Consider the following 18,680-nt stretch of genomic DNA (forward strand, 5'->3'; position numbering starts at 1 on the left):
GAATTCCTACTCATTCTTCAAGGTTCAACTTATGTACTATTTTTTTTGTGACATTTTTCTCACTCTTCTAGACATATTTAAGAGCTCTTCTTTATGCCCTGCCCACAATTTTGCTATAACATGTATCACATTTGTCTATATTGCTTGCACTTCTCTGGTCCCTTAATAGAAATCTGGCATCATAAAAGGCCCAATCCTGGACCACATTAAACAACCGAATAAAAATCCAATTATGAATACCCTATGTTATATGTCCAAAATGATTTTATGCCACCTTCAAATTCTGACACCTTGTTTTCTACTCTTCTGATTTTTTTCCTACCATACATGCTAGAGTTGAATGTGTTCTACAAATTTCATGTACTGGAAACTTGATTCTTATTGCAACAGTGTTAAGAGGGTGGGAAATTCGATTATAGTACTTAAAAGGTGGGGCCTTTAAGAGGAAATTGAATCATGATGACTTTGCCCTCATGAATGGATTAATCCATTTGTGGAGTTACGGATTAATGGTTCAGTAGGTTGTCATGGGAGTAGCACCCATTGCTTTATACGGACAGCAAGTGAACACATTAAAGAGCTCTTGCCATCCTCACCATGTGATACACTGGTTACCATAAGACCCTGTAGAGAGTTCCTATCCAGGAGGCTCACGTGCCAACTGGATCGTGGACTTCTCAGCCTCCAAAACAGTAAAAAATGAATTTTGTTTCTTTATAAATTACCCAATTTCTGATATTTCATTATAAGTGACAGAAAATAGACTAATATAATACACCAGGAACTTTTGAAGAACTAGGAATATACTTTAAATAAAATAAAATCTCTACTCTCATGCACCTTGCATTCTAATAGCATCCATTTATTATATAAAGTATTAACTATTTTTATAGCATTTATGTTATGTGTCATCCTCGAATTTGATCCGCATGGCACTAAACTGTTAACCAAGCATGAAAAATAGTTTGACCAAAAAGGACCAAGGGCAAAGATTTTGTCAGAAGATAGGACAGGGTTTTTTCTCAGATAAAGCAGCAAATATTTACAAAAATGAATGAGAGAGAGAGAGAAAGGAATGAATGTCAAATACAGAAGGAAGAAAGAAGAAATAAGTAAAGTAAAAAGGTAAGGAAAGGTTAAAGTACAAACAGAGGTTATAGAAGGCAAGATAGAAAAGCAGAATGGAAGAATAATTAATCTGTCTATCCCTACCATAGTCTATCCCTCCCAATAATCAGGTATGCTAAAGGATACAAATTTATATTAGTACTAGCCTAAAAACATAATTGAACAATAAATCTCGTAGTGGGAAATGAAATCTGTAATGCATTCCAAAACCATAATTTAGATCATCTGGGTCAGAGATTTTCTTTTTGCTTTTGGACAATGAGTTTCCTTTGCTGTATTTCCTTAAAGTATTCTTCCTTGAAGTACATGGAAACTTCAATTTTATAATTTTAGGACCTGGTTTTTGTTGTGATATTTTAAGAAGATTTTAAAATGAGCTCATCGAGCCATTGTGGGGCTATGCTATAAAAATAGCAATATTTTATATTTTTAGAGATAAATAGAGCACGATGGAGAACAGATTCTGAGACTGTGGCCTGTCTGTGACTGATGAAGCAAAATTTGTCTGTGATGAGTCTTAGTAGACTTCAGGAATGTCCACCTCTCTTAGCCACTGAACGTTTCTCACCTTAAACACTAACCTGATCTACTGGTTGCCAACATATGGACTTGCTGAGATTGGAAATAAAAAACTGGGGGAAACAAAACTTTTATGAATTCAATACATTTATAAAACAATATATGTTAATTAAAAACCATACATATGTATGTGTGTTAATATAAAAAACCTGTATATGTATGTTTACTTATGTATGTTTAAAAAACAGACAAACCACAATTTTGAATTCATTTTTGGTTACATCATTTCATGTTTTAGAGGAAAGTGAAATATTTAATGGGATTTATTTATCTAACAGTCTTTGTGTTATAGTTCAAATTATCTCTAAGTCTGGTATCATGAAACTGACAGCCCAGTAGGAAGGTGCAGGACAGAACAGGGAAGTCAGAACTAGACCTTCTAACTCACTATGGAATGTCTTTATTAAATCATAGTGCTGGCTGACAGTCTGTAAAGTTTTGCTATTCCAAATAACAATGAAATAGTACATAGGGGAATTTTTGTCACATAATTCTGACAGGCTGTATCCAAGTACTACACTACATTACTAGAAGATAAAAACTGACCAGAGGTAGAAAGGACATTTTCCCTTTCAGCTCTTTTGCAATTCCAGTTTTAGACTCTGAACTCTTCCTTCCTACTTACTTTGTGAACTTTCTCCTATTGGTTCTATTTCATTCTTTATATTCCTTAGTTTCTTGTAGTTTAACCAAGTTCTTCATATACAAGGGTATTTCAGAAAGTTGTGGAAAAGTAGAATTAAAAGATAATACCATTCTTTCCATGAACGTTTTGAAGTACCCTTTCATATATATATATATATACCATATATATGCAATAGATATACATTACTTTGATTTCTTTTAATACCATTCTCTTTAAATATGAAAGGCATACTTTAATTTATGCAAGACATATTTATAACACCTACATAATTTGAATTTTGTACAGGGGATTATATTTTTACAGATTATATTAAAATATCCACCATGTTTTAGCAATTACTTTCATATTCCTATTTTATTTTGACTCCTGACTATACCATAGGAAGGGCTAATGCTTTCCTATTCATCTTGCTGTAAGTCCCACATTCCAAGTGTTGAGATTTCCTTTATGAATATTGATGTGTGACCCTGTATGATTGATGTATGATATCTATGCAATGTTCTAGAATGAACATGTACAACTGCTACAGATCCTGACTCCATGAGTTTCCTTGGTAAATTTTCTCACATTAGGCTTGCTATAAGGGCATTTGTGTTTGTATACAGGACAGAGTTTATGACAAGTGCCACAGTCTATGTAACCCACATGATCGAGCATTCATTCTCTACCAAGGCCTTTAAAAGAACCAATGCTGTGAAATACCCAAATCACATGGAAGGGGCAAAGTTAAGTTCTTTGATCAACAGCTCAGCTAAACGTCTAGCCAATAGCCAGCTTCAACTGCTAGCCTCAACTTGCCAGCCTTGAACATGCAACCTGTTCAAACTTTCAGATGAGTGCCACCCCCAGCTTGCATTTAACTATAGCACATGAAAAATCCCCAGTGAGAATTGCTCAGCTGAACCCAGTGAACCCACAGAATTGTGAAAAATAATACATTTTTGTTTTAAACTACTGTTTTGAGGATGAAGATTAAAATTTTAATAGATGGTCAGAAGAGACCCACAGAAAAAGTGACTTTGCATTAAATACTTCAAGTAAGTGATACAGTTAGCCATATGGATATGTAGATGATGAGGTGTGAAATTTTTCCAGGTATAGGACAAAGTAATGAGCTGAGGTAGAAACACGCTGCAAAGTGTATTCAAGGAACAAGGAAGTTTTTTTTGCCTAGAACATTGTGTAAAGAAAGTGTTTATTTGTAGGAGAAAAGGAGATAAAGAGAGTGAAAAGCTGGCTTGATCATGCAGGAGCTTGTAGGTGAGAGTGAGGAATTTGTTTTTTCCTCTAAGTAGATGGGAAGCCATTAGAAAGTTTCAATCAAGGAAATAACAGAATATGAATAATTTTGTAACATCTTGTAATAGTTCATAATACACTGAATGGGATACAGGAAAAGAAGCAGGGAGAGGACCTACAAAGCTATTACCATAATCCAGGCAAGAGATGATGGTGACTTCTACCAGGATAGCCATGACTTGGAGTAAGAAGTTGTTGAGTTCTGGATATGTTTTCAATGCAGAGTTGAAATAATTTCTGGTTGAGCTGGATGTAAGGTTATAAAAAAAGGGCTTCGAAGATGACTCTAAGGTTTTTGGCCTGAAAAATGGGAAGAATGAAATACCTCCTAGCCGAGATGAGGAAGACTGTGAAAGAATCAAATAAGAACTTCAGGACAGCAGTAGGTTTCATTTTCATCCAAGATATAGCTTTTATTATATTATTATTTTATTTTGTCTTACCTTTAATTTGCATTTTAAAATTTATTTTATGTTGCACATGTATATGTTATATGCCATATATTTTAAGCCACTAGAGTTAGGGCATTATATAGATAGATAGATAGATAGATAGAGATAGACAGACATATAGAGATGGAGTTACAGAAAGTGAAAGAGAGAGAGAGAGACAGAGAGACAGACAGAGAGAGAGGGAGAGAGAGAGAGATCTATTAGCAAATAGGACTGGTCCATAGTAGTTATTCAGTAAACATTTGGGTACATTAAGAAATAGATTAACAGCTTAATAGATTTTGCATTGGAATATTTTACAAGCATGGTAACCAATTCCAGAATATCTTATACTACATAAAACGTGTCTGTCACCTACTACCACCACTGAAGTTAAAGCAAGAACAACATTTACATTAAATGTTTTTATACTGTGTCCTTGGTTAAAATAACAACAGATAATCTGGTTGATCTAAGAGCACTACTATGGCGTAATAGAATAATCAAAAGAATTATTGAAATATCATAGGTATTTGAGCTTAAAAAATCACAGTTTTTATTTGAAGAAATAAAACTTTGTAAATAAATGCATGATCACATGTAAATTGGAATTTACATTTTTACTTATAATGAATTATAAAGCATTTTGAGAAATGAGCAACATTTCAGGGGAAAAATGAAGATGCCTTAAGGTTATGTTTATTTATCATCATTAATATTATTAATATACCAAAAAGCAGTGTTTATTAGTCCATTTCTTTTGCTTTTAACAAAATACCTGGTACTAGGTGATTTATAAAGAAAATGAAATTTACTGCTTACAGTTTCTGAGGCTGGGAAATCCAAAGTCCAGGGAACACAGCCAGTGAAGGCTTTGGTGGTGGTGACAGTGACAGCAAGACATCACATTGTAGAAAGCAGTGGAGAAGAGAGCGGAGAGTGAGACAGACTCTCCTCTCCTTTTAAAGCCCTCAGAACCACGCCCATGACCACAATTTTAATCCATTCACTACCACAGTCCTACAGTCTAATCACTTCTTCAAGGCTCCACCTTTCAATTACCAGAATAGGATTTCCCACCCTCTTAACAGTCACAGTGGGGACTAAGTTTCTAATACATAAAACTCGAGGGACACAATTCAAGCTTCAGTGAGTTTTGGCGGGACATAATTCAATCCACTACACAGTATATTTAAATAAGCAAATGACAGTGCAAACAAGTGCATTGCTGTTTGTTTATATTCTGAAAATCTCAAAGAGGAGAAATGCTTTCTCCTTTGCCACTATGTTCAGTTTCTTCCCAGCCTCTACTGAGTGTGCATTGTTATGACGACTTGTTTATGGTGCCCCTCATTCCTTCTTTGTCCCTGTTCTCACTATGCCTCCTTCCTCTCCTCTTTACTGCTTATGCTCTTTTTTTCTCTCCAGTTCTTCTCCCTGCCCTTTCCTGCCCTGATTCATGCTCCTGAAGGTTGACCTCTGCAAACTGGTTAGTCAGGCTCTCTTGATCTTGATTTCTGGATGGCTTTTGCCAAACGGAGCTACACCAGGAGATAAGAGTGGGAAGGGAAAGAGAACATGTGTTATGCTTCACTACCCCATATCTCTCCCTACAGTACCACTTTGGCTGCATCCCAAAGCCCCAGCTCCTGCAGACCCTCTCCCATGGCTCTAGCTCTCTCTGGTCCCTAGCAATACATTCCCTCCATGTGCTCCTTTAGATCTAAAACTGGTAATGGTTTTCTTCAGTTGATATTTATTCCTTTAACTTCTTGGTTCATGTATTAGTCCATTTTGTCTACTGTAACACAATACTTGAGAATGAGTAATTCATAAGGAACAGTTCTGGAGGCTGGAAAGTCCATGATCAAGGGGTCTATAGGTTTAGTGTCTGGTGAGAGTGTTGTCTCTGCTTCCAAGATGGTGCCAAATGCTGCAACTTCCAGAACAAAGGAAAGCTGAGTCCTCACACAGTAGAAAGTAGAAAGGCAAAAAGGAGCCAACTCCTTTTGTCAAGCCCTTTTGTAAGGGCACCTAATCCCATTGTGAAGGTGCAGCCCTAGTGACTTAATCACCCCTCAATGGCCACACCTCCCAATACAGTTGCATTGGGGATTAAGTTTCAACATGAATTTTGGAGGGGACAAAAACATTCAGACCATAACATTTCATATCTCCTTCATTAAATTGTGTTCACGTATGACCTGTAGAGTATGTTTTTCTATGGAGACAGTGACTGATAGATTGCCTTCCACATGAAATAAGCATACTATTTCCAGGTACCTGGCGCTGATGTTCTGGGCCTGGATATGACTATGGTGCCCTCCCCTATCTGTTTATCTAAGTAAAATTCTCTGTTGTCTATACATTTATTTCTTTTCACTGAAAATATTGTCTATGTTCTCTTCATGCAAGTTTTTCTTCGGATATTTATTCTAATTTATTAATTCATATAGTTAACTATGAATACGTTTATAATGATATACTTCTCTGTAGTCCTCAAGGTTTTAATTCAATAGAGTGAAATGAATCTCAGGTAGTTTGATACGGAAAATATATATTTTTTTTCCTAATGTCCATATGCTTCTTTATGAAACACAGCTATTCAATAGTGGCTGCTGTAGTAAAAAAAAAATTTTAAAGACACAAACATGGCCTACATTTAAAATCTTTGTGAACTCCCATTTTTTTGTTGGATAAAATATATGTATATCAGCATGGCATTTCATGTGTTGTAATCTCTGGGCCCTACTCTCAAGATTCCATGAGTCTATCCATATTGTTTTTCTATGATTTGAGTTTTTGTTAGCTAGTTTTTAGTTTTGTATTTCTCTGAGTCCTTTATACTCTTTTTATCTGATTAATTTTTATTTATTTCTCAAATTTAAGACCAGATTATTCCTATTCTATAAAGCTTTCCCTGATTCTAGTAGAAATAAAATAATAATATAATTTTATCCATTATTACTTAAAAACATTTAACATACATAATTAAAATGAAATATAGAATGTTCTATAGTAATAGTTTTAACAAGCTTGTACATGAGTATTTCCTTTGACTTTATCGAGGACAGGCACTGCATATTGATTATCTCTATAATCTCAACAAATACTCAAAATACTAAAATTAGAATTTAATTAACATATGCCAAATCAATTAATCAGATAAACAAAAATTCTGGTTGCTAATCAGAAATAGGGACTTCCATATTGTTACTACAAATGTATTATTGATGTATTTGGCTTTAGAATTAATGTTTTGCAGGGAAGGAATTTAACAAAGATGATGAAAGGAGTAAATGAATGAAAGGAAGAAAGATGATGGCAAGCTAGAAAGCAGTAATAAAAGAGGTGGGCGTTATATTCAAAGAAGAGATGTCTGAGTACAAAATCTAACAGTTTCATGTGATTTTTAAATTCTTTGGTACTACCGGGTCCTTGGGGGCCCAAATTGAACTGAAATAGATTGAAAGAATAAGAGATGTTCTCCATAAGAGGAGAGACCAACTTAAGTGTCTTTGGACCCTTAGAGCAGCTTAGAAATTAATAGAGCAGTAGGAGTGGATATCAGTGGGAGTAAATTAGGGTTTAGACAGTGAATTGGATGTAGGAAAGAAACAATAGGTATGAGTAACGAACTGAAAATCATGAGGTTGGCTTCACAGATCACTGGGGAGAACTCGACAGTATGCCTCTTTATAAGCAACTCCCATTTCAATTTATGCTTCACTCAGACTATATTTGTATGGTCTTCTGAAATGTCTTTTTTAACATTAGAAATTTAACATACCTTATTGTATACATTATGTATCACAATAATGTTCTGCTTTGAAATTACTACAATTTTCATTGCAAATCTTCGAAGGATAACGTGACTGATATTTTGACTGAGTTTGTTCTATATTTTAAAATATTAACTTAGCAGTCTGGAGGACAAAGCTTAGAAATACTAGCAAAGCACGTATTAAAATAGTTTTATGGAGTTGGAGGAAATATATTACACGTTTTTTTGTCACAATAATAATACTTTCTACAAAAAATCTTAAGGATTCATGAGAATTAAATGAGTCAATTTATAAAAAGTACTTGTAACAATGTCTAACACCTAATAATCCTTCCATAATATTAGTGGATATTTTTCTTATTATTAATATAATTAGCAGGAAGAATCAAAAAGACTTCTGAGAGAAGAGTTATCCTAAGGGAAGGAATGATTGTTCTAAATACGTTCTGTTGTTTGTTCAACAACTTTTTCCAGTTCAGCACTCACATGGGCTCATGTTTAAAATACAGGGAACAAATAGGCTATAGGGAAATCTCTGTAAAACATTTCATTAAAAGTAACATCATTAAAGTTTACTATGTATTCTAGAAGAATGTACCGTAAAAGAGAAAATAAGCATTCTTCTCACTTACAGCTCAGGACATAGCATAAGGTTAGCACTATGAACTCCAGAGAGCCAAGCACCACCTTGGTGATTCTAGGAGTTTCCCCGTCTCAGTGATGGGGGTGGTGTGGCCTGGTATCAGGGCCAGGGAATGGCAGTGGCATCCATATGGACAGCCAAAGGCAGGGTTGGCAGATTGGGGAGCACGTCTAACATGTCACAGTGAACAGTAGCAGATAAAATTAAAGAAGCAGCTGGAAGATATTTAATAAAAGAGAAGTCTTCTTCCTAGTGTACATATACTACATACATATATACACGCACACACACCTGGTCACCCTCGTCGGTTTCCATATAGAAAAGGCTTATGGGAACATGTGATTTATTACTGTTAACATCAATATTTCTATGCTGAGGTTGCTGTGCTTGAAATACGATGGTTATGTTGCAAACTCTGCAGCCAATTCTCTCTCATCAAATAACAATAAAAATCACCAATCAGTTCACTATTTATTTTTAATTAAATAAAATTAAGTGAAATCTGAATTAATTTATTTTTGTTGGCAACCATTCTTAAATGTTTGGTGAGTATAATTATCACCTTTATTACAAATCCATGCAGATATGGATATGCCAACAGATATTCAACTAATTTTTACTTATCTTTACATCATTCTATTTGTACATTATTAACTTTTACATTGTTCTAAACACTACTGTGAATGACATAATAGATATCATTGTGTGCATATCTTTACTTATATGACCTATTGTACTCTTAAAAATTGAACACTATATTTCACATCTTAATATTTTTTAACAAATAACTCTTCACATGTACCAATTTATACTTGCATCTAAAATTTATGAGTACAAAGTTTTCTAATATTTCTCTCCATTCCCTACTCCTACTTTTCTTAGCAAAATAGCTTCAAAGGCCTACAAAAGACTGAGTGCTGGGAAGGAATTGGGCTCTATCGAGATGTGACAGAGAGAGCTGGGGTCAGGATCTGCCCCTCATAACCTGGGAGAAAGTCTGAAGAATGGCTTGTGAACTCCAAGGTAAAAAATAGAAAGAAGCACATCTTGGAAGGAAATGAGCTCTCAGAAATTCAAGAACCATCTAGAGCAAAACTGTCATCCAGGTGTGTGGGTTGCCAAGTCTGCCTGAACTTCAAAAGGCCCCCCAAAAGCTAAATGTTCCTCCTTGTTCCCAAGTCTTTTCACAAATATTACAAAAAGGTATTACAAAAAAAGTAGAAGAAAGGAAGACTGGCAGCCTGATTGTTTCATGGAAGGCTCTCAAGATTAGAATCTGACTCCCTCTCCATCACCTGTGAGATTCAGCCACCGACCCTGCTGCCTGGTTGCAGCTCTCATCCCAGGCTTTTCTATTACATGAACCAATGAATTCACATTTACTGTTTAATCCAGTTGAACTGTGTTTTCTGCCACTAACAGCCAAATAATTTCTCACAATGCAGGGCTCCTTTCTTGGCAACTTCTGAGGGAGACTGAGGGATGCAGAGGTAGCTGATATTTAGTCCCTCCTGCAAACACATCAGATGACCCCGTCAGAATTCCAGCTGCCTCCTGGGGCACTTCCACAAGAGTTCCTGACTCTGATGGGAAATCATCTCTACTTTCCTTTTCTCAAGGTCCTGCACTGATAACCTTGGACCACAACTTCTCTGCCGATCCAGAAATATCCCACACCAGACTTAATGTCCTCCCTTTCCAGAATATCTGGCTAACTTCCCTCTCACATGAGAGCCTGGATCAGGATGTATAACAAATGCCTAGTAACACTTTTTTAAAAAAAACATAAAACGTAAAAGCAATTTACAATCCCTGAGACCAAAAGCCTGAAACTTCTTAGAAGAGAGGAGGGAAAATTTCACTTTTCATCCCATTGGAGTTTCCTCTGGCAATAAGTTGGAGACAGCAATCAACAGCTTGGTAAATTATCTTGTGACAAATGTAAATTACCTAAAGCAGGGTAAGGAGGAAATTACCACCTCCTGTCATTTTCAGCTCTAATTCCACCCCACACTGAGTAACTGCCATGTGCCCTAAACATGAGTAATAATCAGCCGATCTCCTGACTCCTCTAATAGAAGAGAGAAACAGACAGTTTCTCAGGGCAGTGGTGAGGTAGCAGCTGCCACAAGCCCTTGAGCTGTTCCTAATGAAATGCAAACATTTCACCTGTGACCACAGGACAACAACAGGCTAATTTTAGCTGAGGCCTCCAGGTATAATGAAATTTTTAGAAAATGATCCTCAAAAACTATAGTCCCTTCTCCTACTGTGGGCCTGTGTGGTGGTTAGAATGTCCCTTTCACATAGCAAAAGAGAATTTGTAGTTGTGATTAAGGATCATGAGATGGGGAGATTATCCTGTGTTCCATAGGTAGACCCAGTGTATTCATTAGGGGCCTTGTAAGAGGGAGATAGGAGAATGAGGACCAGAGAAGAAGATGTGATAAGAGAAGTAAAGGTCAAAGTGATTCAGTGTGAGAAGGACTCAGACCTTGGTTGCTGTCTTTAAATACAGAAGATTTTTTTTCCCCTAAAAGCTGAAAATGCAAGGAAATGGATTCTCCCCTATAGTTTCCAGAAGGAACACAGCCCTCATAACCAATTGTGGACTTCTGACCTCGCGAAGTTCATGATAATGGATTTGTGTCTTTCTAAATTACTATGTTTGTGGTAATTTTTTACAAGAGCAGCAGGATCAGCAGACACAGCATCTGACCTAAACCTCCAGATTCCAGGGAAGTGACAGTGTTAAAATCCACCACAGAGGCTGCCTCCAGGAACAAGAGTCCCTTACACCCCAGAGAGTAACTCCTGGTCCAAGAAGTTAAGCTCTGGGTTGCCTTTGCTCTCTATGCCCCAAAGTGCCAGCCCATTTGTGCCTTTTAGCTGTCCTGACACTAGGTGTGGGGTATAGGGCTTGGTTTTGTTTTCCAGGGAGTCTTGTTCTCTCATTTTCAGTGTCAGAGGCAACTCCAGAAGCACAACTCTGTACAAGGTAAGAAATGTCTCTGGGTTAGACCAACACCATGAGCTCTGATTAAGAGCACAAGGACTCAGAAAAACTTTCTAGCTAAATATGTCCTGATTTCTCCCACCACTATTCAGTTAATGAGCTGTTCTGCTTTTATGAGCCCTCCTGTTTTTTGTTTGTTTGTTTAAATATATTTCTTTTTTAAAATTTATGTGCAAGATTTGGGAGAGGGAAAGGAAACAACAGTGTTAGAGCAGAACAATTCTGGAGAATCATTCCTGAACACTTCTCCCTCATGTTGAACAGATCTCATATTAGGGCACTGAGTGTATAAATCCTGCGTCTTCTCCTATATCTCTCTGGAGATATACAATAACTTGAAATCCGAGAATGAATTGCTATGTGACCCAAGTTCAGTAGCTCAGCACTTTAAAGCCACCACCTCTCCCTCGGTGTGAATTTCTGGGCCTCAGATATATGGGAAATATCACCACCTGGAGTTACATCCCTTGAGTTCTCAAGTCTTAGCTTTTTAACCTATTGCTTAACAAGTGTCTCTGAACTTCAATTTGAAAGAGCTAAATAAAATGGTAGAGTCATAACATAATTACGTTATTGCCATGGGTTAAATGTGTCACTCAAGTTCATGTATTGGAAACTTGACCACCCTTGTAAGAGTGTTAAGAGGGTAGGATATCCAGTTATGGTACTTGAAAGGTGGAACCTTTAAGAAGTGACTAGATTGTGTGGACTCTGCCCTTGTGAATGGATTGATCCATCAGACATGGTTCTAATTGTTTTACAAGGCAAGTGAGTGAGAAAGTTAGCTCTCTTTTGTTTCACCCATTCTTGCCAAGTGACACCCTGGTCAGCATGGGACTCTGTAGAGAGTTCCTATCCAGAAGAAAGCCCTGACCAGATGTGTTCCATGGACTTTAGACTTCCCAGCCTCTGAAATTATAAGAAATAAATTTCATTATTTCATTAATCACCCAGTTACAGGTACTCTGTTATAAGCAACTGAAACAGACTAATACAGTTATTGAAAGTGGAATTTAATTGTCCCAGTCTGTAGACTTGCTCTATTAGCCCGTTTGACTCTGAAAAAGCTTATAGGTTGCTTTTCTAGACCCATGATCTAGAAAATAGAGTAGGGTGCAGAGTATAAGGTAGAGCCAGGATGACTTCTCCAGATCTTTAGACAAACTCTTTGCAGAAAGGACAAGATCTGGCATATTGTCATCAAGCATGGCTAGAAGAGGTAGGGTGAGCCCTTCTGAATGCAGGCCTTCTTGTGACTGCACAAGTCACACACCCAGGAAGTTGCTCAGTCCTGTGTTCTGGTCCTGACTCATGCCTACCAGCCATGTGACCTAGGGCATATCAACAGTCTTCTGTGGGATTTAGATCCCTCATCTGACTCAATAGGGGTAAGTAGAACATCTACCTCATAAGATTACTGAGAGGATTAAACAAGCTAACGTATTGTAAAATTCTTAGAATGGTGTCTTATATTAGTGTTTTCATTTATTAAAGTGAGAATAGAATAGGAGAATGACTATGAATAAAGGAAAGAAAATATGGACATTTTTAGCCTAAACATTTTAATGAAACCTCATTATCACTCAAAGGTACTCATTCTGAAAAAACAATCTCACCTATGGAATCCACTTTCATTCATTATTTTTATGAGTATTTATTGAACTCTTATGCATCAGACTCAGTTCCAGGGTTCCTATATCCTACGTGTAAATTTTAGTGGACCAGATTTGAATAAAAAAGAAAAAAAGATCAATAAATTTACAAAATTATGTAACTAGTTTCATTTGCAATTGAAGTTATCTAGCAAACAACTCCAAATGATTTTTTTCTCTAGCACCCCAAAGTCAATCAATATTTTAAAAGTACGCTTATGCAAGTTTAAAAACCTAATTTCTGAATAACTTTGGTATAGAGTAAATTGCAGTGGGTAATATTTTTAACAAAACAGATGAGTATGAAATTGTTTTAAAAATGATACCATCACAAAGAATCGGGATACTAGGTACTGCTTTAAATCTCCTCAGTTCTGATGAGAAACTGATAAGAAACTTTCAAATCATGGTACTACAGTTCCTTTTCTGGAGAATGAAACTAAAGGGACACCCCACAGAAGTTAAAAAAGTGTAGAAATAACGTTGAGCAGATGCACATAGTTATTGGGTTGTAGAACTTACCCTTCTGTTTTTTGTAAAAAAGGTTATGCTTTTAAAAAAGTTATTTGTATAGTTCAAAAATTTAAATTAAAGGCCCTAACATATTCTTGTTAATATTTTCTAATAATAGAGATATTAGGCAAATAAATAACCAAAGACAAATACTAAACTCCAGCCTTTTGCACAGGGTGCAAGGCCTGACTAGCATCTATGTCCGGCAAGATCATTTTAGCTCTCTAATATGCTTCACTTAACACTTATGTGTAACAGAAACAATTTGCCATTGTTCAAACATGATGTGCATTTTTCTTCTGTCAATACTATGCTTCATGTTACCTAAATTCCTAAATTAATAAAATCTTATTCAAGGCTAAAATAAGAATCTCCTTAGAATAAGTTGTTTCCCACCTACAGAAAGTCACACCCTTGTTATAATTACTTCAGTACTAACAACTCCTCTTAACACTCAAAGTGTGTGGGCTTTCAGAAGGCAGCACACAAACCTGATATTTTTAAAAGGAATCCAATGATAACAACATAATATTTTTCTTCCAGATGCCCACTTGTCATCGCTCACTTTTATTTTTCCTTCTTTTATTGGCTTTTCACTCTAAATGTTCGGTATGTCTATATTGCTTATTCTGAACTAAATCTGTAAGTATGAAATTTATTCTTCTGCTTTGCCATTCATTCAAATTCCTAAGAGCAAATTGTAAAAAGTCTAAGACCCAGATGAACTTACATGTGTTTTAAAATTTATTGTAAACTTGCTTCTTATTACCTTAACAAAAATCTTCTCAGGTTTTATGAGTTTTAGTTTTTTTGTGACTACAAGCATGTTAATAGTGACAACTGTTTACTGAGTCATTACTTTTTAGTGCCAGATACAGTTCTAACAGCTTAACACTTGTAAATCATTCGGTAATTACAACTCTACAAGATGGACGTTATATTTTACCCATTTTAAAGATGAAAATTGTGGTATATAGTGTCTTAATAACCTGACAACAAAAGTCTAAATAAATCTTGATGGATTCTTAATTTCCTTAAAAGCTTGAGAATTCCAGTATTATCTGTCTACTGTTCCATTTAGGCAAAATGAGATACTCTGGCAAGACATAAGAATCTCTCACGGAGAAAAATCGAGAAGAAAAGTCAAAATATTTTTATCAGAGATTTTAACTGCTGGAAACCATCTCTGGGCTTCTGTCATTTTGGCTGGTTTAAAAGGAAATATATTTTTATTTTGAATTGACGGTAGAGAATTTATTTGCTGTTGAACTATTGGAAAATGTGGCCAATATTTTATTTTGCTCATAAATGATCATTGAGATTATGCTAAATTTTCAGTGGCAATTTATAAAAATACAGATTGGTAGCATACTTGTAAAAATGGCAGTAAATACTAACTTTAATAATATGCTGTCAACTTCTCATGGAATTGACCTGTAGTCCAAATACACAAAGCTGCAAAAACATACCTGGATAAAGGTTTAAAGAAATGAGTAGGTAAGCAAGCAGCAAATATGATGATGAGAACAACTACCTAACACAAGATTTGTGTATTTCATTAAGCTTTTATTCTTAATGCATTTTGAAGTGAATTCAGAAAAAATATATGCAGGCCAACCATGTACAGTCAAGTTGTGCCCTGCATAAAATTAAGCTAAAGGAATATGTTGGGGCTGAAAACCAGCAGGAGCTCCTCTAAACAAACTCCTTTGAGCAAAGTTGCATTACCCCTAGGAAAGCTATGCCTTTTTGTAATGCATCTTCCCAGAGGGGGCGTTTTTTCTAACTCAGCAAAGGCACCTTATATAATAGCAGTAGCCCTGAATATGTGGACTGGCAAAATGGTTTGCAGCAATTTTTTTTTTTTTTTATCAAAGTTATTATTGCCCAAAGTGTTTTGCAGGTCATACTAGAATTGGGAGGGACAAAGCAAAGAAAGATCGCTAGGCCAAAAGTCACATAACTGAGCCCAAGCTTTGGCCTCAACTCTATGATTCTGGCAAAGTGCCTAATTTCATTTATTCAAGGATGTGTTTTTCCAAAATTATTTCTACATTTTTATTTTTTTTTCTTTAATTCTTAGATTTGTTAATTGATTTTCATTGTTAGCATTGAAATTATCCTGAGAAGTGAATGATCTAAGTGTGTTTTCCACATTCTCTGATGTCCCTGATGAATTTTGACATGGACATAGCAGTTAAGTATTATTCATGGATTATCTCACATATGGACTTGGTAACCTCTATATTTATAAAAGAAAACTGCACACTAGAGACATTCTACAGAAATGGCTAAACAATGAGCACTATAGCTATCAAAAATTATGGTAAAGTTATGGAGATGCATTTTCAATAAAATGCATTAAATAATTCAGGAATCAAGAGAAGGAATAATGTTTCTAGCTTGTAATAAACATCTTGGAACCGTCAGTGGCATCACTGGGGGTAAAGCAATTCAGCATTACGATGTTTCATATATCCTAATCCTTCCTGGGGATAAAATGAGGATTAAATAAAAGGAGTGAATAAGAAAATGTGAACTCTAAGTTACATGACATGCAACCTTCTGTTTAAAAAACAAAACATGTCATTACAAGGAAAAAAGTAAATTTTAATGATAAAATGAGGCATTATGTTATAACAACATAATACTTGTAAGACTAACCTTTTAATTATTCTACTATGCTAGATTGCTTTAACAGTTAGGCTCACTGTTTGCATAATAATGATAGGATAACATTTGAATGATATTTACATGGTATTTGCTTAATGTCTTTTTCCTGTAGATATCTGAGGAATAACCAGCTGCAGAACATTTTGGCTAGACCACATAAGCTGATTAATATAGGGGCACTTTGCCTTTACAGTCCAGTGTTTCATCATTGTACTATCTCCAGAGGCAAAACATAACACATTCCCAGAGTAATAGTGAGTGTAGAAGAAAAGTAGATAAGAAAACATTGTTATCTACATTGTAGATAACAAACAGAGAAAACTTATTGCTTATTTAATAGAATTTTTATATATGGGGGAAATTTTTATATATTTGGGGGGAAAGGAGGAAGTATTAATAAGTGTGAATTTTTTTCTTCCCTACTTCATTTCCCATTATGTTTTTGGTTATCTAATCCTAGTACTCTTGGGGTTATCAGTTGGTAAGGTACAAATTTCTGCTTGTTTAAAATGAGGTAGACTCTGTCACTTGATGCTATGGTTTGAATGTTCCCTCCAAAGCTCGTGTTGAAAGTTAATCCCCATTGTAACATTTAGTAAGAGGGTGGGAAATCCAACCATGGTATTTGAAAGGTGGGGTCTTTAAGAGGTGACTGGATCATGAGGGTTATGCCTTTATAAATTAGTTTAATCCTTTCATGGATTAATGGGTTAATGGTTTAATGGAATAATGGGTAATCATGGGAGTAAACTGGTGACTTTGTAAGAGAGGAAGAGAACATGTTAGCATGGCCTTGTCCTCTAACCACATGATGCCCTATGTAAGCTCAGAACTCTAGTTCCCTCCAAGAAGGCGGCCCTTACCAGATGTACCCACTCAGTCTTGGACTTACCAGCCTCCAAAATTGTAAGAAATAAATTTCTTTCCTTTATAAATTACCCAGCTTCAGGTATTTTGTTATGAGTGACAAAAAATAGGCTAAGACAATTTAAAGTGGGAAAATAAACAATTACCCAGATAGAAAATTTTAATGCATTTGAAATATTTTCTTTAAATTTGAACAACAGTTTATAAAACCAAAGTATATGTCTGAAGGTAATTGTACACATTATCATAGCCTCTAAATTTAAATCATCTTGTTTGTTATCCTAAAGTTAAACTAACTCAACCTAACTCACTTGTCAATGATTTAATACTTGCATAATGACATGATAAGTAAAATACCGATATAAATAAACTGCACTACTGCTTCTAGTTCATTGAAAACAGGACAAGAAACATTGAAAAGCAAGCCAACATTCACAAATAAATAAATTATAATGTGATCCCTTTCTCTATGTGAAGCACATCATAGTGGCTGTTTGTCCAAACAGGAAGCATGATTTTTGAGATAGAGGAAGTACAGTGAGGACTGAGGAACAGAGAAAAAGTGGAGAATGTCAACAGGTACCATCCTAAGTACTTGTGGCCAGTTTCTCTTCATTGCTTCTTTTCTGTTGGCAGAATGTTCCCCTCCGAGAGTTTCTTGGTCTCTGGGAAGCTACCCTAAAATAAGGCCATAATCCTAAGTATATCAAAAGATGATTTGGGAGATAATATGTTAGGGAAAATGCTTATGATGCTTCTCCTTGTGTCTCCATCCTCTTTGGAAGAACACTTCTAGGCTTCCCGGAGAGGAGGAATGACTAGTACTAGTACTGCTAAGAGTCTGACAGTCATTGATTTGATGCTAACGGGGTCTGCTCTCCTTGCTTACCCTTAGAGCTGCCTTATGTTTTCTGACAAGTGCTATATGTTCTCCCTAGTGATACTCCCATATCACAGGCATGGAGCTTCCCCAGTCCCCACCACCCTAAGGAATTCCCTGGAGTATCTGGCTGTCTTCTCTATGCTTAGGTAGAGAAAGTTTATTCAGTGAAAATGTAACATTAGAAAAAAATGCATTATGGTCTTGAGTCATTGCCACAACCACTCATCCAATTTTACAAATAATAAAACAAATACTGCTCAAAATTCCCCACCAGTACCTTCTGACTATTCTCAATTGGTTCATAATCTGGAAAGGAAAATAGGTGGGTGATCACAAACCCTTTCCAAACCCCTTAAAAATCTTAACAAGTCAGCAAATGAAATTTGCTGGAAAAAAATCTACATGATACTCACAGATATGTCATAATATTTTTATATTAGGAGTGTCAAAGGTATCACTCATTTCCATCTCTATAAAAACAATTCTGGGGGCACCAGGAGGCCAGGCACATCACCGCTTCAAACTCCCTGGGCATGTGTGCTCTGGCTCTTCTGTCATAGACCCAG

This window comes from Cynocephalus volans, chromosome 12 (assembly GCF_027409185.1).
Source record: "Cynocephalus volans isolate mCynVol1 chromosome 12, mCynVol1.pri, whole genome shotgun sequence".
In the NCBI taxonomy this organism is placed as follows: Eukaryota; Metazoa; Chordata; class Mammalia; order Dermoptera; family Cynocephalidae; genus Cynocephalus; species Cynocephalus volans.